Source organism: Phyllostomus hastatus, unplaced genomic scaffold (assembly GCF_019186645.2).
Source record: "Phyllostomus hastatus isolate PE091 unplaced genomic scaffold, TTU_PhHast_1.1 phas_contig_196, whole genome shotgun sequence".
NCBI classification, from domain to species: Eukaryota; Metazoa; Chordata; class Mammalia; order Chiroptera; family Phyllostomidae; genus Phyllostomus; species Phyllostomus hastatus.
This window is the reverse complement of record NW_025333709.1, coordinates 24,235,786-24,259,650: the sequence shown is the minus strand read 5'-3', so window position 1 is coordinate 24,259,650 and position 23,865 is coordinate 24,235,786. Positions and strand designations below refer to the sequence as shown.

Below are 23,865 nucleotides of genomic sequence, written 5' to 3'. Positions count from 1 at the left end.
AAGCAACCTAGGTGCCCATCAGTAAATGAATGGATCAAAAAACTATGGTACATTTCACAATGGAATTCTATGCAGCAGAAAGAAAGAAGGAGCTCCTGCCCTTTGCAACAGCTTGGATGGAGCTGGAAAGCATTATGCTAAGCGAAACAAGCCAGACAGTGAAAGACAAATACCTTATGATCTCACCTTTAACAGGAACCTAAACAACAAAACAAAGAAACAAGCAAAATATAACAAAGACGCTTAAATAGAGGACAGGCTGACAGTGACCAGAGGGGAGAGAAGAGGGAATTTCAGGGGAGAATGGGAAGGATTTACAGGAACAAATTTAAAGGACACAGGGACAAAAACGGGGGAGGGGGCGGTAATGGGAGGGAAGTGGGGAGGGTTGGGTGGGTGGGCTGGATTGGGAGTAAAAGGGAGAAAACTGTACTTCAACAATGATTAAAAGAAAAAAAAAGAAAAAATGCAAAAAAGAAAGGCATAATTTATTATAAAATGATCTAGTTGTCACCGCCTTAGCCTGGTAATCCAACACTGTCAAAATGGTGTTGGCAACTAAATATTACATGCCTCTTAATGTGAAACAACATGAATACACAGCATTACTAAATGAAGTGCTCTTCCCAAAATATTTAACTTGAATCTGAAACACTTTCAGCTCTAACTCCCAGTTTACCGGCAATATAAAGGATAGAAAAAGAAGTTGCACTACACCATGAGGAAATGATCAGCAATACCAAATATCAAACATTGTCAACAGGACTAACAAAAGATTCTCAACAGAGCTATTATCATGGGGGAAGGCAGGGAGGGTATAAGATGCACATTTCTATATTTAAATAGATGAGAGCTAACAACCAAATGCAGTGGGTGCTCTTCACTGGAATTTGGGTGGTTTTTTTGTGTGTTTTTTTTTAGGGAGGGAAGGGGGGGAGGGAGGGAGAGAGGGGGGGGGAGAGAGAGAGAGAGAGAGAGAGAGAGAGAGAGAGAGAGAGAGAGAGAGAGAGAGAGAGAGAGAGAGAGAGAGAGAGACATCAATGTGCGGTTGCTGGGGGTTATGGCCTGCAACCCAGGAATGTACCCTAGCTGGGAATCGAACCTGGGACACTTTGGTTCCCAGCCCGCGCTCAATCCACTGAGCTACGCCAGCCAGGGGAATTTGGTATTTTTAAGTATATTTTATTGATTATGCTATTATGGTTGTCCCAGTTTTTTTTTCTCCCCTTTATCCCCCTTCTCCCTGCACCATGCCACCCTCCAGCATCCTCCTCCCCCCTTAGTTCATATCCATGAGTTGTACATATAAGTTCTTTGGCTTCTCCATTTCCTGTACTATTCTTAATCTCCCCGTGTCTATATTGTACCTACCATTTATGATTCTTCTTCCCTGTACCTGTTACCCCATTTCCCCCCAACCCCCTCCCCATGATCTCCATTTCTGTGATTCTGTTCTTGTTCTTGTTGTTTGCTTAGTTTGCTTTTTTGTTTTTTCGGTTCATTTGTTTATAATTGTGGTATTGTTGTCATTTTACTGTTCATACTTTTGATCTTCTTCTTTTTTTTAGATAAGTCCCCTCAACATTTCATATAAGGGCTTGGAGATGATGAACTCCTTTAACTTGACCTTATCTGGGAAGCACTTTATCTGCCCTCCCATTCTAAATGATAACTTCGCTGGATAGAGTAATCTTGGATGAAGGTTCTTGCCTTTCATGACTTTGAATACTTCTTTCCAGCCCCTTCTCGCCTGTAAGGTTTCTGATACTCTTATAGAAAGTCCTTTGTAGGTAACTGTTTCCTTTTCTCTTGCTGCTTTTAAGTGGATTGTGCCCTTTCAGATTTTGATTCACAGGTGGGTAAGTCTGTATACATTTTAGGATCCTGTGGGCCTTTCCAACAGACTCTCACGTGAGACTGAGAGTCTCCCCTGCTGCAACCCCCACAGATTTTTTACAGACAGAGGTTTTGAGTCTTTAGTTTCCCTTGCTGAAATCCTGGGTTGTCTCACTCCTCAGTTGTTTCTCCTGGTTTATCTGTATGTGAAAGTGGGATTGCCTGTGCAGTCCACTGCCTTGCCTTGTTGCTGTCCTATGCACCTCAGCTTCCTGTCTCTGGGTCTCTGCCCCTACTACCAGTCTGGGTGAATGTTTCTTTAACTCCTTGGTTGTTGGACTTCCATGCAGTTTGATTTTCTGGCAGTTCTGGTTGTTCTTTGTTTTTAAATTGGTTGTTATCCTTCTTTTGGTTGTGCACAGAAGCAAAGAGTTTCTGCCTAAGCCACCATCTTGACCAGAACTCCCAGAATTTGGTCCTGGTATTTACTTATTTATTTAAATATTTTATTTATTTATTTAGAAAGAGGGGAACGGAGGGAGAAAGAGACAGAGAGAAACATTAATGTGTGGTTGCCTGTCACGTGGACCCCACTGGAGACCTGGCCCACAACCCAGGCATGTGCCCTGACTGGGAATCGAACCGGCGACCCTTTGGTTCGCAGGCTGGGGCTCAATCCACTGGAATTTGGTATTTTTAAAGAACATCAATAAAAGATACTTTTGGAACAAGTGCATGCATGAAAATATGGTATGATTATTATATATTAGATAATTGTTGTTCATTTTAATAGGAACAATAATTGTTTTGTGGTTACATAGATCTTTTTCTAGAAAAAGATCCTTTTTTCTAGAAAATATGTACTAAAGATAATGTCTTCTTTTATTTTTTCCAAGAGCAAATTTCAAATTTTGAAAAATAAAATTTATCAAAGTCTAAAATATACACATTTATAACACAAGTGCATATACTCGAGTAGGATAAAAACAAGAATATCTCATTTGTTACTATCAATTTACTTTTAAATGGTTCAGGAAATTTATACATACATGTAAACTACATATAGATAAAGCAAATGTGGCAAAATTATTAACAAATCTTGCATCTAGGAGGTGAGTATACATGAGTTCAATGTATTATATACTATTCTACTTTTCTATATATCTAAGCATTTTGCTAATATAAGTTTTTTAAATGTACCCTGCTTTAAGTAAAGTGGTTTGTTTAATTCTACAAAGTATAAAAAAAAAATTTAATTCAAATACCAAGGCTTTAATTTGAAATTTCTAATTCAAACTATGCCAAGTTTTCACTAAGCAGGGCACACGCCGTATTTTGAAAGTTCATCTGGTTATCTATCCACATGAGTTCAGAAAAAAAAAAGAAAAATTCAATCATGAGTGCTGTAATTAAGAAGGAAAAAAATGAAAATAAAGTTTTTAAAGCGTAAAAATTTAGAGAACTCCAAACAGCAAAGCATACTTGAGAAAGAAAAACAAAGCTGGAGACTTCACACTTCCTGATTTCAACATATATTACAAAGCTACAGTAATCAAAACAATGTGGCACTGGCATACAGACAGACATAGAACCAATGGAACAGAATATAGAGCCCAGAAATAAACTCTCACATCTATGGTCAAACAATTTTCCATAAGAGTCCCAAAGCTAAACAATGGAGAAAGGATAGTCTTTTAAACAAATGATGCTGGGAAAACTAGATATCCACATGTAAAAGAATGAAGCTTCACCCTAGCCAGATAGCTCAGTTGGTTAGAGTACCCAGATACACCAAGGTTGAGGGTTAGACCCCTGGTCAGGGCACATACAAGGATCAACCAATCAATGCATAAATAAGTAGAACAACAAATATCTCTCTCTGCCTGCCTGTCTCTCTCCCTCCCTCCCTCCCTAATCAATTAAAAAAAAATGAAGCTGAACCCTTTACACCATATTGAAAAACTAACTCAAAAGACCTGAAAGGGTCTAAGGGTTTAAGACCTGAAATTACAACACTCCTAAAACACAGAGGGAAAGTTTCATGATATTGGATTTGGCAATTACTTCTTTTCAAAGATACAGCACTAAACTCAAGGGGGGCGGGGGTGGCAAAAATAAAAGGAAAACAACAAAATAAAAAGATAATCAACTGAATAAAAGAACATAATCACCAATGAAACATCTGATTTGGGGTTAATATCTAAAATTTATAAGGAACTTACAAAACTCAACACCAAAAAACCAAATAACCCAATTAAAAAAATGGGCAAAGGACCTGAATAGATACTTCTCCAAAGAGGACATCCAGATGGCCAAGAGAAACATGAAAAGATGCCCAAAGTCAATAATCATCACAGACATGCAAATTAAAACAACAGTGAGGTATTATCTCACACTGATCCAAAAGGGTATCACAATTAATAAAAAAACAAGTACTGGTGAGATGTGGAGAAAGGGGAACCCTTCTGCACTGTTGGTGAGAATGCAGACTGGTACAGCCACTGTGGAAAGCAGTATGTAGATACCTCAAAAAGTTAAAAATGGATCTTCCATTTGACACAGCGATCCCACTTCTGGGAATATATCTAAAGGAACACAAAAACTATTTCGAGGAACATAAGCACCCCTATGTTCATTGCACCATTTTTATAATCGCCAAAATATGGAAGCAGCCTGAGTGTCCATCAGTAGATGAGTGGATATAATAACAACTATGGGACATTTACACAATACAATACTACTTGGCGTAAAAAAGAAGAAAGTTTTACCCTTTGGAACAACATGATTGGACCTGGAGAACACTATGCTAAGAGAAATAAGCCAGTTACATAAAAACAAATACCATATGATTTCACTTATATGTGGACTCTAATGAACAAACTGAACTAACAAGCAAAACAGAGACAGACTCAGAGAGCAGGATGATGGCTAAGGGGGTGGGGAGGGTAGAGGAAGTGAGGAAAAAGAAAAATGGACATAGACAACAGTGTGGTGATTGTGGGGAAAGGGGCATAAGGGGACTAAATGATAATAAAAAATACAATAAAAAAACAAATAGCAATAAACCAAACTAAATAATTTCTACATAGCAAACAATCAACAGAATAAAAAGGCAACCTACAAGCCCTGGCTGGCGTAGCTCAGTGGATTGAGCGCGGGCTGGGAACCAAAGTGTCCCAGGTTCGATTCCCAGCCAGGGTACATTCCTGGGTTGCAGGCCAGAACCCCCAGCAACCACACATTGATGTCTCTCTCTCGCTCTCTTTCTCTATTCCTCTTTCCCCCCTCCCTTCCCTCTCTAAAAATAAATAAATAAAATCTTAAAAAAAAAAAAACAATACATTCATACTCAAGAAACAATCCATCCCAGTGGTTTCTGTATTATCCACTTTAAAAAAAAAAAAAAAAGGCAACCTACAGAAGAAATTATTTAAAAACCGTATCCAATAAGCAGTTAATATCCAAAATATATAAACAACTCATACCCCTCAACCAAAAAAATTAATAAATAACTCAATTTTTAGAATGGGCAAAGGACAAGAAGAGACTTTTGTCCAAAAATGATGTACAAACAACCAATAAGCATATGAAAAGATGCTCAATTCACTAATCATAGAAATGCAAATCAAAGCCATAACATATCACCTCACACCCATTAGAATGGCCACTATCCAAAAAAAAAAAAGACAAGAAAAATAACAAGTGTTGGTGAGGATGCTGAGAAACTGGAACCCTTGTGCACTGCTGGTAGGAATGTAAAATGATGAAACTGCTATGCACGTTGGAGGTTCCTCAAAAAAATTAAAAATAGAATACAATCCAGCAATGTCACTTTGGGGCATATATCCAAAAGAATTAAAAACAGGACCTCAAGACATACGCACACCCATATACATTGCAACATCATTCACAATAACTAAGAGGTGAAAGTAACCTAGATGTCTAGGCAACCTAATGTTCAACAGAAGAATAAAGAAAGAAAATGTGCTAGCTGGTGTGGCTCAGTGGTTTGAGCATCAGCCTGACAACCAAAACGTCACTGGTTTTATTCCTGGTCAAGGCACTTGCCTGGGTTGTGGGCCAGGACCCCAGCTGGGAGCGTGTGAGAGGCCTACCTCCATTCCCCATTCTCTAAAAATAAATTAATAAATAAACGTACAAAATCTTTTTAAAACAAGATAATGTGGTATGTATACACACACACAACACAGCCACACAATGGAGTATATTGCAGCCTAAAAAAAAGAAGAAAATCCTTTCATATGCTACAACATGGATGAACCTTGAGGACATTATGCTAAGTAAAATAAACCAGTCACATAAAGACAAATACTGTATGGTTCTACTTATACAAAGAGTTAAAGGAATCAAATTCTTAGAGACAGAAAGTAGGATGATGGTTGCAAGGAACTGGAGTAGGGAGCAAAGGAAAATCATTCAACTATGGGTCTATAGTTTCAGTTTTGCAAGACGAAAAGTTCTAGAGATTTGTTGTATTAACAATGTACATTCAGTTACATTCAGTACATTCAGATTGTGGGGAAAAGGACATAAGGGGACTAAATGGTAATAAAAAAGTACAATAAAAAACAAATAGCACTAAACCAAACTAAATAATTTCTACATAGCAAACAATGAACAGAATAAAAAGGTACATGTACAAAGGAACAGTACATTAACATTAATGTACTGTTCACTTAAAATGGTTAAGGTGGTAAATTTTATGTTATAGTTTACTACCATTTCTTTAAAAAAAAATAAGGGGTTTAACTACAAATCAAAAATAAGAGAAAGTGGTTTAGCAGGGAAAGAAAATGTTCACTCCAAGGTAAAGACAGAAAAGAAAATCACAAAAGAAATCCTGAGAGATGAACTAAATTTAGTTACAACTACACAACCTGTAATCAACTCCAGGTCTCCTGGTAAAATACAATAGATTTACTGTATTTTTATAGCTCAAGAAACTAGGTGCAAAACATAGGTACTCTGCATCCCCACTATGACTAATACTATGTATATCACATATATCCCCTACTTGATCACTTCTTTCCTATCAACCACCACCTTCCAAAAAGCCTCCACCCTCTCCTTCCTCTCTTTAAAATTTGTAATTCCAATAGTTCAAATTCCTACACTGGAAAAACTGTTCAGAAACTTGGTTTTCTCAATGTAACCACAATTAATAATGATCAGGTGAATTTTTAACTCAAACAAACTCCTGGTATCTCCTACACAGTTTGTTTCTTAAAATAAAAGCGGTGTACATTTGTTGTTTCAACTTCCCACTGCAATCTGTCCCTACATCTACCCCTGTTTCTCTGGTTGCCCCTCTCAGCGTCCTGAGGAGCCTCCAGATTCCCTTCCTTCTGCTTACACTTTTAATGTCATTGTTCCCCTGGGTTCTGTCCCCAACCTTCTGCTCCACCAGCGTGTACTAGGTCCATCCAAAACCTCAGCCTCAAGACTTCTAGGTGTGACTCCAGCCAAGAATTCTCTACCAAACTCCAACAGAGTTAACTGCCTGACAAACGCATCCACTTGGATACTATACATAGACACTTCAAGCCTGACAGGTCCAGCTTAAAATCCCTAAAGGATTCTCTATAGCTTTCAAGATCAAGTTCCCATTCCTTGGTAAAGCATAAGGACATCTATGATCTAGTCCCTAAACTAACTCTAGCCTCCTCTTCCTCTGCTCCCCCTCAGGTGCTCTCTGTTCCATTTGTATCTAATTATTTGTTTCCCCACACAATGAAGGGCATTTCACCATCACTGTGCCTCACACAGTGCCCAAAGTCCTTCTACTCTCACCCACTCAACCCTTATTTCTCCACTCAACTAACCTCCCTTCAAGGAATTTCCCATTATCCATTAGTAGGGTGTTTCTGACTTAGACACAGCTCCCACCACACCACAAATATGCCTCTATCTCAGCAACTTTTCATTTATTTGGGCTACTAGCCTATAAGCATCCCATAAGCATCAGCAGCTCGCAGATGTGTCATGTTTAGCAAACAGCTCAACAAAATTTTGATATATGCCAGCACAAACCAAAAGCCATTTTAGTTTTTTTAAATATTGGACTTACCATTTCAGTATCTGGAATACTCAGGTCCACAATACAGAGGATCTCTTTCCCATAAATAAAGTACCTAGGAAAATAAATTTATGATCAGAAGGCTAATTAAGAATTATAATGGACATTCGTTGTAGCTCCTCAGAGCTCCCCCTTCTTCTCCTCTATCCCACTAGGTATATTCTTTTGCTAACAGGCCCCTGGCCATATAAATGGGCACATCACATGACCTAGGCTGAACTAAGCACAGTACCTCATGCCCTCGGCTACAGGAATTGGTCAAGGGATGGGCATGTGACCAAATCTATCTAGCACCACTGACATGAGGCTGTAAGCAGATAAGCCGGTGTTGCCCAGGAACATGGTCGTACCATGTAAAGAAGCGTACTGGCAGTAGGGGAAATGACTCCAGTATGCATAGACTGTAAGTACAGGAAAGATTTAATTACGGGCAAGTTTCCCCCTTAACACCTTAAGGCAATCTCTACCCATATAGTTTCTGTTATTCAGGGTGAGGCTAAAGTAGGTTTACAGTTGTGAGTACATGAAAGTTTATTCTTGTATTATTATTTACTTATTGTATTATTTTCCATACAAACAACTACAAATCTACTTTTGCCCCACTCTGTATGGTTATTAAACCAGTAACTTTTTCCTCCACAGATTATCTCAAACTGTATCTCTGTTACTTGCAATCCAACAAGTCCTAACTAATAAACAGAAAAAGAAAAGGAAATTATATGTCAAAAGATATATTTCATTGAAGCTATCAACGGACCGACCCAGTATGCCTTTCCTGACTTTGAAAACTTTCATCCATCAAATATAATGTCTCTTTCCTTTCCCTATTAGGTAAACCCCCAAACTATTATTTAATTCCATTTTTAATATATTTTGTACAAATTACACCAAGTTTCAAGATAGTCAATTTACCTCTTTCACCCTAACAAGTACATGGTAAGATGACAAATAAGCAAACAGTTACAATATCATAACAGAAAAGAGAGTGGTAGGGAAACAACCTGAAGGCATGTGGTAACACAGCCTGGAGGTATCAAAGGGGGCTTCCGCACAGATGTATCACCTGGACCTCAAAGGCAGGTATTAGCTAACAAAACCAAAGGGAGAAAGCAGGAAACTAGGGGAGGCATTTCAGACAAAGGGAACTTTGGTACTCAGGCCTAGTTTAACTAACTTGGCGTCTTAACGGAGAAATGCAAGTAATTGAATATGACTAATGCATTGAGGGCAAAGATAGAAAGTAAAAAAGGATGAAGAGGTAAATAAACCAGATCATAAAAATTCTAAAAGCCAAGTGAAGTTCAGACTTTTCCTGAAGGCAATGAAAAACCACACACACACACATTTTTAGCAGGGGAATTACATGCTTGAATGTGTCAGACAAATTACTCTGGCCACAATGGGAAAAATGGATGGGACAGCAAGACTGGAAGAGAGCAACCACTTAGGACACTATTGGAGCAATCCAGGTGAGAGATGATGCTAACAATGAAGTAGGATGGTAGCCTAGAGAATAGATAATAAGGAAAAAGAATCCAACAGGGTTCAGTGATCAAACAATATAAAAGGAAAAAGACAGAGACTAGCCCATGTTTCTGCCAAGCTATTATTAGCAGTGTCTACTATTTACTAAATTCTTACTACATGTGCACTATCTCATTTAATCTTCCCCTAGAAAGACGACGGAAAACAGGCAGTCTGTGTCGTATTTTTGGTTTGAGGATGGGAGAGGAAAGGTTGATGACCACAGTTTTAAATATGCCAAGTCTGAAGTGTATGTGGGAGCAGACAAATGGACATACCATAAACATAGATGATATATGTCCAGTTATCAAGAAAAGAACTTTGGGTTGGAGATTAGAGAATTAACACCAAAGAGACAGAAATATTCTTAAAAGTAAAATACCTCCTTTATTTATGCCAGTATTTCTTTAATGTCTACACACTTACAGTGTTGGGATGAGCATTAGGCATAGGAAAAAAGTAAGATTCAGTGAAGCTCACAGTTACTAGAGGAAGGATGTAATACAAGAGGTAGTATAATGGTTCAGAACAAGTCACCCCAAGATGTGTTTCTGTGGTATGCAGATTACTTTGAGCTAAAGGCCACTGAGACCCAGGGGGTATAAGGGGATTAAATCATAATGGAAAACAAACATAAGATTAAATAAATAAATATAAAGGCAACTGAGACCCTGCACGCTCAAGAGAAGCTTCCGCCCCCCCTCCCTTAACTACCTAGAAGAATTTTAATTAGGGGCCTTGCCCATGATAAGACATTTTTGTCAGATATAACTTCTTTTGACGTATCTGTATGTCAAGGCTAACTAATAAATACTGAACATTTGTCCTTCTTGTCACCCAGCAAAAGACACTCTGAAGCAAGCTACTCCAAGGTACCTTACCAAAAAGTCACATATATCTTATTTTCCCTTTCTATCTCTGAATCTCTCATATATGTGGGATCCCATGAACATGAAAACTTCATTTTCTCTTGTCAATCTGTCTCACACCAATTTGATTCTTCAATCAGCCAAAAGGCCCAGAGGAGGGAAGGGGATCTTCCCTTTCCCCACAATAGCAAGTAATGTAAGTACACAAAAAGTTCAGAGGTAAGTGATTATCTTTACTGGGGAAAGAAAAGAAAACTAACAAATATCAATTAAATCTTGAAGTAGGATAGCAAAGAGTTTAGGGGAAGAAAGGCAGGGAGAACAGTAGATACTCTAAACAGAAGAAACAATAAATTCAAGGACAGAAAGGAATTTTTTTTAGATTTTGTTTATTTATTTTTAGAGAGGGAAGGGAGGGAGAAAGAGAGAGAGAGAGAGAAACATCAATGTGCGGTTGCTGGGGGTCATGGCCTGCAACCCAGGCATGTACCCTGACTGAGAATCGAACCTGTGACACTAGGACAGAAAGGAATTTAAAAAAAACAAAAACAAAAAAACAAAAAAACTATGCACTGCTTCAGAACAGAAAAATTAAGCATTATTCATGTCAGTCTCCCAAACTAATTCTTAAATTAAATAGAGAGAATGTATAAAAATGTTCTTTTAAAAAAAGACACAGGGAGGAAATCTATCCTACTAAATACTACAGCATATTATGAAACATAGTAAAATTAAGTGGTACAGCTACAAAATCCAATAAAAGATCAAAGAGCTATTATAGGAGTCCAGAGGTAGTCCTAATAATACAGCTTATAATTTATATGTAGTAAGATAGGCTTTCTAAAACAAGAAGGTAAAAGAGAATTTTTAATGGCATTAAAATGATTTCACAGTAATCTGTAAAACAGGTTAAAGTGGTGTCGTACTTTATACTAAAATGAATTCTGATTAAATTTTTAAAATGTTAGAAAAACTGATTATCACATCTGTGGAACAATGAAAATTTCTTCATTTGGGGCTATGAAGGACTGACAAAGGAAAAGAATAATAATTAATGTGTGAACATTTTAAACTTCTGACAGTAAGATAACCAAACAAGTGAAACAGCAAACTACAGAAAAATACTTGCAAAACAAAGCAAAACAAAAAAAACCATAAACATATGTTTAAGTCTTGCTCAAAGCTCTAAAAATACAGACCCAACAGATGATCAAAGGATGTGAACAGACAATCCACATTTAGAAAGCTACACTGTCCACCACCAGTCAGGAACGTGGAGAAATTGGTACACCCAGAGCCCCTGCTTGGGCAAGCGCAACACGTGGGTTCCTTCATTCAGTAATTCCACTGACTAATACTCACCAAAATCTAGCTGGCTTAGCTAGTTTATTTCCCCATGGAAATTAATGAAATGTTCTTTTAATTTTTGAAATCATGTAAGTTTGGATAATGCCAACTGATTAACCTTAATCTAGACATCCTAATACAACATTTCTGGAGCGCAATTCCGAGATTGTTCCAACAGCCTGCCAACCTTCCATCTAGCCATATTTTAAAGACTTTAGTACAGTGCATAGAAAGGTACTTAACAGTAAATTCAATAAACCAAAATTCAGAGTAATGTTAAAACCTATACATGGTTTTATATAAGCAAATTGAATTACTCGTTGTAAAGTAAAAGGGGAAATGTTCAAGTGATAAATTAATACAGCAGTCCCCTCTTATCCAAGGGGGATGCACTGAAAGACCCCAGCGAATTCCTGAAACTGCAGATAGTACCCAACCCTGTATATACTGTTTTTTCCTATACATACATGCCTAAAAAGTTTAATTTATAAATCAGGCACAGTAAGAGATTAACAATAATTAAGAACAACATAGGATAATTATAACAATATAGTGTAATAAGTTATGAGTATAATCTCTCTCTGAAAACATCTTATTGTCCTATATCCATCCTTCATCCTGTGATGTGATGATATAAGGCCTATGTAATGAGATGACGCGAGGTACTCAGAACAGTATACACTTTAAAACATATGAATTGTTCATTTCTGGAATTTCCCAGTTAATATTTTTGAACAACAGTTGATGTGGGCAACTGAAAAGGAAAAAAGCATAACTTCAAGTAAGGGGGGAGAGGCTACTGTACATATATATATAAATGATAGGCATTTTTATTATCATGGGGATGAGGGCGGTGAGGATGTAATGACGCCTGGCTTACTCATTGCCTGGCATAAAATATATTTTTTTAATTCAATCTCTTCTTTAATTCCTAATATAAAATATTTATATTAGGAAAACATTTAACAACGATGTACGATTCAATGCTTGACCTCACAAATTTGAGACTCCTCCCCAAGACTTACAATGTGAATTTGCATATAAAGGAGTGAAAGTTAGGAAAACAAAGATGATGCAGCTATTATCTAACTCATGTGATTACTGTTTGCTTAACAAGAGACATGCATAACCATAATCATGAAAAATTTTTAAAGAAAAATCCTCACTACTAAAAATGCACCTACACTGTATTTATTTAGCCTCTACTGTGTTGTAAGATACTATGCCTACTTTAAGAAAGAAAAAGCATTCATTTACCATAACTCAAATCCACTTTTTCTATGAAGTCCAATAGTCCTGTCCTCTTTACTCTCCCCCTCAAAGCAACTAAAGCCAACAGGTACACAAACTGACATCCCTAAGTAGTGCACGGTGATTTGTACTGGAGTTGGGTTTTTTTGTACATTAATAATTTTTCATAAACTAAACTGGAGCCTCCTTGTAGAAAAAAAGCAGCCATTACTTTCCTCCTCTTCCACCATCTCCATCACTGCAGCCCCCCCACACCCTAGCACAAACACTTAAATAATAAAGGCTCTGGCATAAGAACTAAAAATTGTTCATTTCAGATATTTAAAAATGGACATAAGAATATTGGACCAGTGATTATCAAAACACAAAACACATGTTTACCTTTCAAGCATGTACAGCTTTCTTAAGTGAAAACTGAAGGATGAGAGTTAAAAGGAGTTACAAAGAGAGGTTGCTGTTTGAGTGGGAAAAAAAACCATGAATGAAATGGAATAAAAAGGCTGATGCTGGGGTAAAGAGATAACATTTTAAAAAGTGGGAGAAGAGAAGCAGCTGCACATCAATCATGGTTTTGTGAGAGGCCAGGTTGATTTCCAGGATTCCCTTCTCTGAGCTCTACCAATCCCCACGTTTTCTGAGTTAACCAGTCTCCGGGCAAAAAGCGCTGCTTGATTGGCTTAAAGATGTCTAGTAGAAAAACCAGCCAATCCTGCCTTCAAGTCAGAACTGTGCTATGGAGACATTACAACCACTGCATGGCGAAATGTGTACAAACCTGTCCATGCCACAAATACCAGATCCTAGTTTTAAAGACTATTGCCGAAAGATTCTTTAAAAACAACATGAGCGTGATGTGGCATGAACATGTTTTCTTTTTTATTACTCTAGCTCTCTTGCTGTGGGGGGAAGAAAGTGTGTTAACCAAAAGAGAATAAGGAATGAACTGCCCCAGGTCAGATGACGGACTTTATGAAAAACTGATATCCAAATGGACATCTCAGAGAGAGTCCGGATGACGGTAGGGTTCAAGGAAGGTCCCAGGGAGGATCAAAACAGCGGCGGCGAGGGAGGCAGGTGGGGACCAGGGTCAGAGAGGCACAGAAGCTAGGGACTGCGAAGGTCTCCCCGCAGTATTCAAAATCAAAACGTGTAACGAAGTGAGTAAATAAACAGCTTTGCTACGACTACTACGTGCTTGGAAGGATGGGCGAAGTTCCAAGAATGCCCTGCCTGAGAAACGCCAAAGGCGCTCCGAGGGGCACGAGGGCCAGCTCTGGCGGGAACAGAAAAAGCCCCCGGTGGGGGGAGGGGTGTGTCTGGGGCCTGGAAACCTGCCAGGAACTGAGAAGCTGGGAAACAGCCACGGCCCCCACCTTCGCCCAGAAACGGGCTGCGCGCCAGGGCCCGCCTCTTGCCGATGCCTCACTTCCCTTCTGTCCCGGAGCCCGGGGCCCGCGGGCCGGGCAGGAGGCAGCCGGTACCGGACTCCACATTTGGAACTTTGGATTTCGGTTGCAGCGCCGCCCGTCCCTGTCTCCGGACCTCCGCTGTGGCTCGGCTCCCGGTTACCTAAGGGGCCCTCATCCGAGACCCACCGCTCCACTTCCCACCCGCCGCCTTTACCTGCTCCAGGAGCTAGCAGAAGGCGCGGGCGCCAGGGCCGCGTCGTCGAGTGCGAGTGCGCAACTCGGTCCGCAGCCCTTTCCCGCCGCCACCAATGCGCTCTCAGGCGCGGGGCTGGGCTGGTGAGCAGCGGCGGTTGCGGGGGAGACGCGCGACAAACGCCCGGCGGAGAGACACTGCCGCTCGCTGTCGGACCGGGGAAGAGCAGCCTCCCAGCAGCCAGCCCCGAGAGGGCGGGTGGGCGGCTGAGTGGGGAGGGGTCTCGGGGACCACGGAATGGCTGCCACGTCGCCCAGGTGGATCGCCACCCTCCCCCTCCCTCACAGCTGCCCGCATCCGCTGCGACCTCTGGTTTGTCCCAGGCTCCGACTAGGCGCGTGGGACCGCCCCCCCCCACCCCCCCGCGGGCCTCTGCGACCCGCGGGCGCACCCGCCTCCTCTTTTCCTTCTGGAAAGCGAGTCCCGGCCTGGCAGGTCCAGCCGCGTGGGACTCGTCTTCTCCGCCCCCCCTAGCCCAAAAACAAAGCTCGCCCGAAGCCTGACTAGTTTCCCCCTTTTGCTCTCGGGGGTCTTGAGGTGGGGCGGATCACATGGAGGAACAAGCCCTTTTCAACACGGGTTTTCGAGGAAGGCAGGAGCCGTTTTGCACTGCTGAACAAGACAAAAAGGGGCCCGAAATACATGTTGAAATAAGCAGCGTGGTGCACCACACCAATTCCTAGCCCTTCGCACGCTCTCCCAAGCCCCAAAAGCAAAACAAACACAAGGTCGTACTCGCGGGTGGAGGAGGGGAGAAAATGGGAGTCGGGGAGAGCCCGCCCCGCGCAGGTCCGGGTTACAAGTCCGGAGGGACAGCGGGCCAAACCAGCCGGCCTCGGCGTTGCCTAACTGGGCTGTTGACTCCGGGAGTGCAGGGCGAGAGAGTGGTGGCAGCGGGCGCGCAAACCCCCGCCTCTGCGCGTGCGGCCCGGTGGGCGGAGGTTTCCGGGCGCGCGGCCCTGAGTCCCTCTGCGCGCTTGGGCGACAGACACGGCGCGGCCGCCTTCAAACCCGGAGACAAAGGGACCTACCGCGGCCGCTGCTGGGTCGAAGGATGTCAGGTTCCAACTCGCCCTTCCAAAGTGCGGTCTAAACACTCTGGCGGAAGCACAAAAATGTGCGCACGTTGGCTTGTAGAACTGCAGACCCTGACCTTTGCCCCACATGGAGCTTCAGTTTTCGGAGCCAAGTAAAAGCAAAGGTGTTCTCTTCTGTCTTGCGATCACTGTGTTATCAGCTTGTCCCCAAGCCTCCATTTTTTTTTTCCTTCCTAAACTCGGCTTTTCCTTGGTTTGTTACTGCTGTGGTCTGACGTCAAATATTCAGTGTTTTCAGGTACATGAAATTTCATACTTGCTTTCTGTTAGTGGTGGATGGTGGTTTCGCTTATCTGTTTTTTCATCCTCCTCCCACCCTTTGTAGTCACTTTTTATTACATTTTCAGTGTTTTTTCCTGGAGAAATGAATAGCCTCCTGACAGAGTACTCCTTTGAATCTAAGAGACAAACTAGCTGTCGATGTTGTCAGTATTGCTTTAAACTGAGTAGAAATTTGGGAAAATCGCAAATGGATTTTTTTCTTCATTTAGGTCTAATTGGAACATCTCATATTCAGTGGAAACAGTTTAGTTTGTTTTTATTTGTTTTAGAAGCCAGGAAATTTTAAGTAACAGACCTCGGGATAGTAAATTTTCTGATGAAATCGGTCACACAGAAAAATTCAAAGGAAAGGGTTTTTTGTGTGTGTGTGTTATTTTTTAGAGTCCCCTGAATCCCAGTATTAAGAAATTACAATGTGAACACCTTTATTAGTGTTTCTAATTTTAAAACTGCAAAAATTTTAAAGTACCCAGAATTTCAAAATGCAAATAGCTGTTGCTGAGAACTTAATATTAACTCTGCCTCTGAATAGCCATTAATAGAAACTAATAACAGTGATATATGCCACTTTACAAACAAAGAAACCTGTCAGAGTTTCAGAAATAGCGAAAGTAGAACCAGTGAATCATTAAGTAGTCATTAGTAAAAAGTTATTGTGCATGCACCAGAAAAACAGTTTGCAAACCTGCAGAACTCAAGCCAACACTTGGAATGAGGCTCAGAGATATATTATAAAGCAGCTTATATAGTGAGAAGTCAGTAACTTTTTTTCTCACAGTGATTGGGTAAAATATTAGAATTTTCAGTGTTTACGTCATATAACCTTGGGAAACAGTTCAAGTTTGTTTAGGATTTCCAGAAGCATAAGCAAGAAGTGACCAAGGTCAAGGAAGTCTTGAAAAATAAGCTAAATAAAGCTTTATCTGTGTAACTAAATTGGTTCTGTCTGCTCAGGGAATCTTCAGGGTTACTGTCCCTTTGTTTTTTACTTTAACAAACCCTCTTAATTATAAACTTCAGACAAATCTACCAAATTAATTTCAACTTTTTTCATATGAAATATGTCCACAATGGCCATAAAAACCTGCTTTAAATTCTTGATTTCCTTTGCATATTGTTAAGGATTCACCGCACCTTAAGTCTGAACAATAAGAAATAAAGTGTTCTTTACATTGGAAACTACATTTCAAGCCACCAAGACATCACCCAGGCTGAATATTTTTTTAAGTTGTGCTTACTACATCAATAAAAGAAAAACATCAATACTATAAAGTTATGAAACTGCAACTTAAATTAAGAACAAAGCAATCTTTTTACTCAACATTCATCATGCTAGCCTGACTTTGTGAATATTTTAAAAGGTTTCCTCTTTCCTTATTGGTTTGAATTCTAAGCCAATAGGAAAAGTACAACACATCTTTTAAATGGTGAGACTCCAATCTGCATTAGGTTGAAACACTGGATAAATGGATTGTTTATCATGCTCATTCTCATTCAAGATCATGTAACCTTCAATTTCAAAGAAGAAATTTAAGAATCTTTGAATTATTGAATACCTTTATGTACTTAAATACCAAAGTGCTACCCCTGATCACATTTTCTTCTCTATAATCTTCCAATTGGTTATGTTACAATTGATTTTGTTTAAATATTTAATTCTCTAAAATGTCATATAAATCAGAAGAATGGCAAAATACTACTTAGCACTTTAAATAAGATGGACCCTGGCATTTCCTTAGGTGAAAGACTGGCCTTTAAAGTAATAATAAAGTTTATATTTTAGAAAGCGTCTTGCATTTATATAAATAAAATGGCCAATGCATTATAAATAAATCTTCTATCTTTGCCTAAAGCCATCTTTGGTCTATTTTATAGCTAAATTCTAAACATGCATGTTTATGTTTAGAATGTAAGTATGATTTATTCCAAAAATAACCTATACTTTGATTTTGACTTGGAGCACTCAGCCTAATTTTATTTACATATTTATAATTTATTTTATTAGCTCATCAATTCCTTGAAGACAGGTTCTGCTTCCCATTTAGCTTTATATTCCTCACCGCCAAATTCAGAGCCTTGTAGAAAATAAACACTCCGTGAATATTTTCTGAGTGAAAGAATGAGTAAGCATTACTCTATGACACAGCGTATGGCAAATCAAAAGAAAATCTGTCTCCCAGGTTCGATTCCCAGCTGGGGTACATTCCTGGGTTGCAGGCCATAACCCCCAGCAACCACGCATTGATGTTTCTCTCTCTCTCTCTCTCTCCCTCCCTTCCCTCTCTAAAAAATGGATAAATTTTAAAAAATCTTTAAAAAAAATTAAACTATATAAAAAAATCTGTCTCAGGATTTTTCCTCCTCTATGTAATAGCCAATATATACTTGTTTACATTCCCAATTAAACCAGAATAGCATTGTGCAAAAACTTTTGTGGATGATAAAAAGGGGTTATGTGGAAAATAACCTCACAGGGTGATCTGATCATAAATCCCTAACTGGGCACGTCATGGTGGGTTGTCACACCCCAGGAATATAACTTTTTAGTAAAAGATTTATCTTTGCCATAAGTAAGCCTTATTCATTGTTTCTATGCATCTAGATTAACATACCTTTGAAATAAACCATGACCACCCTCAAGAGAGCAAAAATCTTTTTTTAGCATTTAAAAAATTTTTTCAATTACAGTTTAATATTCAATATTATTTTGTATTAGTTTCTGGTGTACTTCACAGTGGTCAGACACTCATGTACTTTAGAAAGCGCTCCTCCTGATATTTCCAGTACACACCTGGCATCATCCATAGTTACTACAATATTATTGACTATATTTCCTATGCTGCACATCCCTGACTATTTTGTAACTACCAATGTGTACTTCTCAATATTTTCATCTTTTTCACCCAGCCCCCCAAACTGGTCCCCAGCAACAATCAGTCTGTTCTATCTATGGGTCTGTTTCTATTTTGTTTATTCATTTATATAGTTATTTAGATTCCACATGTAGGTGAAATCATATGGTATTTGTTTTTCTCTGGATGACTTAACTTCACTTAGCATAAATACCCTCTAAGTCCATCCATTCTGTTGCAAATGGTAAGATTTCATTCTTTTTATGGCCAACTAATATTCCACCATATACATGTACCACCACATTTTTATCCACCCATCTATTCATGGGCATTTGGGTTGCTTCCATAGCTTGGCTACTGTAAATAATGCTGCAATAAACATAGGGGTGCATATATTCGTTTAAATTACTGTTTTGGATTTCTTAGGATATACAGCCAGAAGTAGAATCACTCAGTCATAAGGCAGTTACATTTTTAACTTTTTGAGGAACCTCCACACTGTTTTCCACAGTGGCTGTACCAATCTGCATTCCTATCAACAGTGGACAAGAGTTCCCCCTTCTCCACATCCTCACCAGCACTTGGTGTCCATTGGCCATCTATGTCTTCTTTGGAAAAGTGTCTATTCAGGTCCTTTGCCCATTTGTAAATTGGATTGTTTGTTTGTTTGGCATTGAATTGTATGAGTTCTTTATAATTTTTGGATATTAACCCCTTAATAGATGTATCATTTGTGAATATGTTCTCCTATTCAGTTGATTTTCTTTTCATTTTGTTGATGGTTTCCTTTGGGCAAAAAATTTTTAGTTTGATATGGTACCATTTGTTTATTTTTTCTTTTATTTCCCTTGCCCGAGGAGATATATCAGAAAAAATACCACTAAGAGAAATGCCTGAGATTGTACTGCCTATATTTTTTCCAGGAATTTTATGGTTTCGAGTCCTATGTTTAAGTCTTTATTTTGAGTTTATTCTTGTATGTGGTGTAATAAAGTAGTCTAGTTCCTTTTTTTTTTTACATGTATCTGTTCAGTTTTTGCAACACCATTTATTGAATAGACTGTCTTTACTCCATTATATGTATGTTCTTACCTCCTTTGACAAATATTAATTGACCATATATGCATAGAAAAAAGCACATAATCTTTTTCTTTTTTACTTTTATTAGTATTTATTTTATGCTGAATTTACTCCCAGGGCATAAGTTTTTATTTCTTCATTTTCTACTGGGATATCTGTTTCTTCTGTGCAACCTCCTCTTCTGCACTAGGAACAATCTGCTCTTTTTCAGGAAGGACCATCTCAGTGAGGCGGGGAGAGCTCAGTGCAAGTTAATCCACCCATGAGCACTGTAAGTTCTGTGCCACATTTTAGGAGTATTGTTCACCTGAATGTGCTCAATGACCAAAGAATCAACATCTAAACCCTTAAGTTCAGCATTACTCTCTGCATTTTTAAGCACGTGCAGCAAAGATTCAGCACTCTTTTGGGGCCACTGACCCTGTGTGCAGCCCCACTGTTTGACCTGGGCACACCTTCCAGCTCCACCATTGTAACAACAGACAGGCACACATTGCTTCTGTAAGTGACATCCTCAGATACTTGGTGGCTTTTCTGATATGCATACCCTTGATGGCCTGGGCAGTTTCACAAATGTTCTTAAAGTGAACACGAAAACTTGAACCTCTTGATTAACATGATTTTGTGGGGTTTTCTGGGTGAAATGAATAGCAAACCGTTTTCAGGAGTCACCTCTGGCCGCTTTCGGGAAGAAAGAGAACATATAATCTTAATTTTCTTGTAATCCAACCCCCACATTGCTTCCTCCCACCTTCATGTAATCTTCCTTACATTCCCTCCTCAATTTTTTTTGTTTGTTTTTCAGGTTTTTTTCCTTTTATTGAATTTATTGGGGTGACATTGTCTCTCCTTAATTTCAGATGCATAAAAGAAGCTGCAGAACTGTTATCTTCCAGAGTATTGGAGATCTTGCTTCCCAGCGTATGTTGTCAGTGTGGTTCAAATAAACCCATAAAAATTCTCCACAGGTCTGGACACTTCTTATGTAAACATTTCACTAAAATAAAATAGGACCAAAATATGCTGGACTGTCTGTGATTTTCAATTTTAAACTTGGTAGAAACTGGATAATGGATAATATTGCTGTTATCTAAAGTAAATAAATATCAGTGGTCTTATCTTTATAAAAGAATGCTTTATGGAACACAACAGGAGCTACACTTTCTGTGGACTGGGAACATAACATTAAGCCCTCTAAAAACTCAGTTTTTCTCATCTCTCAAACGCATTCAATATATCCACTTTCTGGTTAATTAATATACTGAAAACATGTAAAAGTAAGGCTGAATAGATGGTAGGCAGTTATTATTACTTGAAGATATTAGTGGATTCAATCATGAAGAAAAGTAATTTTCTTTGTGCAATTATCTAAAAAAGGAAGGCATAAAGTGCTGTTTTTCTTTTTTAAAAAATTAGGAAACAAATACCCTGAGGGAAGTAGGGACAGAATAGTAACAGGAGACAATGTTTAAGAACTGAAATATGCTAAGAGAATGGATCTTAAGTGTTCTCAACACATGCACACACACACAGAGACACAAAGTAACTGAGGTAATGGATATGTGCCTGTAATCATTTCACAATGTATATCAAATTGTACATTTTAAGCATATACAATTTTGTCAATTATACCTCGATAAAGCTGGGGGGAACAAGAATGAGGGAGGGAAGTCTACTATTAAAAAACCAAACAATTACAAAACAAGCAAACAAAAAGCAAAGCCAAGCAAACTGAAACAACAAGAAAAAAGTTTAGGAGAGTAACGGCATTCCAGGCTGAGTAAAAGCATCACGAAAAAGCAAATCTGTGTCTCAAGAAACTTCACAGCTCCCCACTAATTATATTAGCTTTCCTCAAATTTTAATAAGTATTATATGAGAAAATGTGGAAACAAGAAGTAAATAAGTTACATGTTTCTTTTAAACTGGAGGACTTTTTATTATATTCTATTTTTCCTTGAATAAATTCTCAGAACTTTTAATATGGCACTGTGTGTTATGAACTCTAGGAGAGGGACATAGTATTAAATATTTCCAAACTCACTTTGGAAACGTAAAAGTCTTTTATTCATGGAGAGTATCTCAGGACATATGATTTTATAACACACTTAGGGAGGAAACACTCCTCTATATGTTTGGGAATGAAATCCAAACTACTCAGCCCATGCTTCCAAATCCCACCATTCCTCCTACAGAAATGGGCTTCAAATAGAACTCAAGCCTAGATCCACTGAGGGATGCTCTTGGGAAACACATTTTTGTTTTACCCAGTTTCTTCATAAGTAACTTGGTGGGCATGAGGCAGTCTCCAAACTTGACAGAGAAGGAGTTAACATGGGATCGGCAAAGAGTATCAGAAACAAGACAATAACAGCAAACACCTAAGAGAACTAGAGCCGAAGAATGGCAGGCTTCCTCATGAACAGAGAAGAAAGAAACCCACAAGCAGAGAAGAGAGATTTGGGAAGATGGAGAGAAGGTATTGCCTGGGTTCTCAGAAATTTGGTTCTAGTATTCCCTAGGGCTAGCTGCTCCCCTCCCCCCTTAATTTCTTTAAAACATGTCTATATCCTGACAGTGCCCTCGGCGGTCCTGGGGTCTGTCTCTTGCTTCAACAGGGTTTGGACGGAACAGACCTAGGGACGCCCCTCCTTTCCAACTCCCTTCCACCTTCTTTTTCAGTCACCTACCATCTTCGAAACCACTCGGCCTTCCTCAGCCTCCGAGACCAGCCGGCACCGTTTTTTCAACCTTAATTCTTCACTGCCGAACAACCATGAGCTCCCAAATTCGCCAGAATTATTCTACCGAGGTGGAGGTGGCAGTCAACCGCCTGGCCAACCTGCCATCTGCGGGCCTCCTACACCTACCCCTCTCTGGGCTTCTATTTCGACCCGGACGATGTGGATCTGCAAGGCGTGGGCCACTCCTTCCGAGAGCTGGCGGAGGAGAAGCGTGAGGGCTCTCAGTGTCTCCTAAAGCTGCAAAACCAGCGCGGTGGCCGCATTCTTCTCCAGGACGTAGCGAAGCCTTCCCAAGATGAGTGGGGTAAAACTCAGGACGCCATGGAAGCAGCCTTGGCCTTGGAGAAGACCCTGAAGACGCCAGGAGAAGACGCCTGCCCTTTTGGATCTGCATGCCCTGGCTTCTACTCGCACAGACCCTCATCTCTGTGACTTCCTGGAGAACCATTTCCTGGACGAGGAGGTGAAGCTCCTCAAGGACATGGGCGACCACCTGACTAACATCCGCAGGCTGCGCGGCCCCCAGGCTGGGATGGGAGAGTGTCTCTTCGAAAGGCTCCCCCTCAAGCACGACTAGGAAGCCTTTGGAGCCCAGAGGCTTCGAGGGGCCCCTCTGCATTTCCCTGGTGTCTGGCTTTCGCCAGAGCCTGATAACCCTGAAACCCCACCCTGGAACCCTCTCCCATGCATTGGACCAAATGGAAACAATAAAGCTTTCTGCAGCCAAATTAAAAAAAAAATGTCTATATTCTTACAGTAAATTTCCCCTTTTTTGGCCTAAGCTAATTTGAATTCTTTTTTCATAGTGGCCTTTAAAAGAGTTTAACTATTATAGTAGGTTTTCTGGATATGCCTTGTTAAAATAAAATGCGAAGCTCCTTATAATGAAATCCATTGGAGTTCTCAAAATCATAGATTTTTTTAATCTCTCAAGTTGAGAGAGGGCAAGTTCGAGTACATTGTGAAAGACATTTGCTCTAAGCTAAGGTGATATTTGCCGATGGAAAATACAAGCTGAGCCTGGAGCCAGGTAGCACATTCCACCTACTAGACTTTCCTCTCAGTCCCTGCCTAAGACTTCACATTTAATGTTTGGTGATCGCCTGCCTGAAAGACAATTGTTTTTAAAAAGATTTGATGTATTTATTTATGTTTTAAAGAGAGGGGAAGGGAGGGAGAAAGAAAGGGAGAGAAACATCAATTGGTTGCCTCTCACACAACCCC

At 39.7% G+C, this 23,865-nt stretch overlaps 1 protein-coding gene and 2 pseudogenes across 9 annotated transcripts in view; 1 reads left to right on the top strand and 2 right to left on the bottom strand.

Moving 5' to 3' along the window:
• N4BP2 (NEDD4 binding protein 2) overlaps positions 1–15,905 on the bottom strand; it is a 101,816-nt gene extending 85,911 nt beyond the window's left edge. For 5 of the 9 annotated variants that reach the window (XM_045834142.1, XM_045834141.1, XM_045834143.1 and 2 more), the window contains exons 1-2: positions 14,548–14,900; positions 7,925–7,988 (exon numbers count right to left, since the gene is read on the bottom strand). The gene's annotated coding sequence lies outside the window, so the exon portion shown is untranslated. Of the gene's footprint in view, positions 1–7,924; positions 7,989–14,547; positions 14,901–15,617 lie in introns of those variants that run through there. The other 4 variants (XM_045834140.1, XM_045834145.1, XM_045834146.1 and 1 more) reach the window with 1 other exon arrangement.
• A 4,099-nt stretch (positions 15,906–20,004) lies between these two features.
• LOC123815683 lies at positions 20,005–20,529 on the bottom strand (annotated as a pseudogene).
• Positions 20,530–22,605: 2,076 nt separating this feature from the next.
• On the top strand, positions 22,606–23,357 carry LOC123815867 (annotated as a pseudogene).
• The last annotated feature ends 508 nt before the right edge of the window (positions 23,358–23,865 follow it).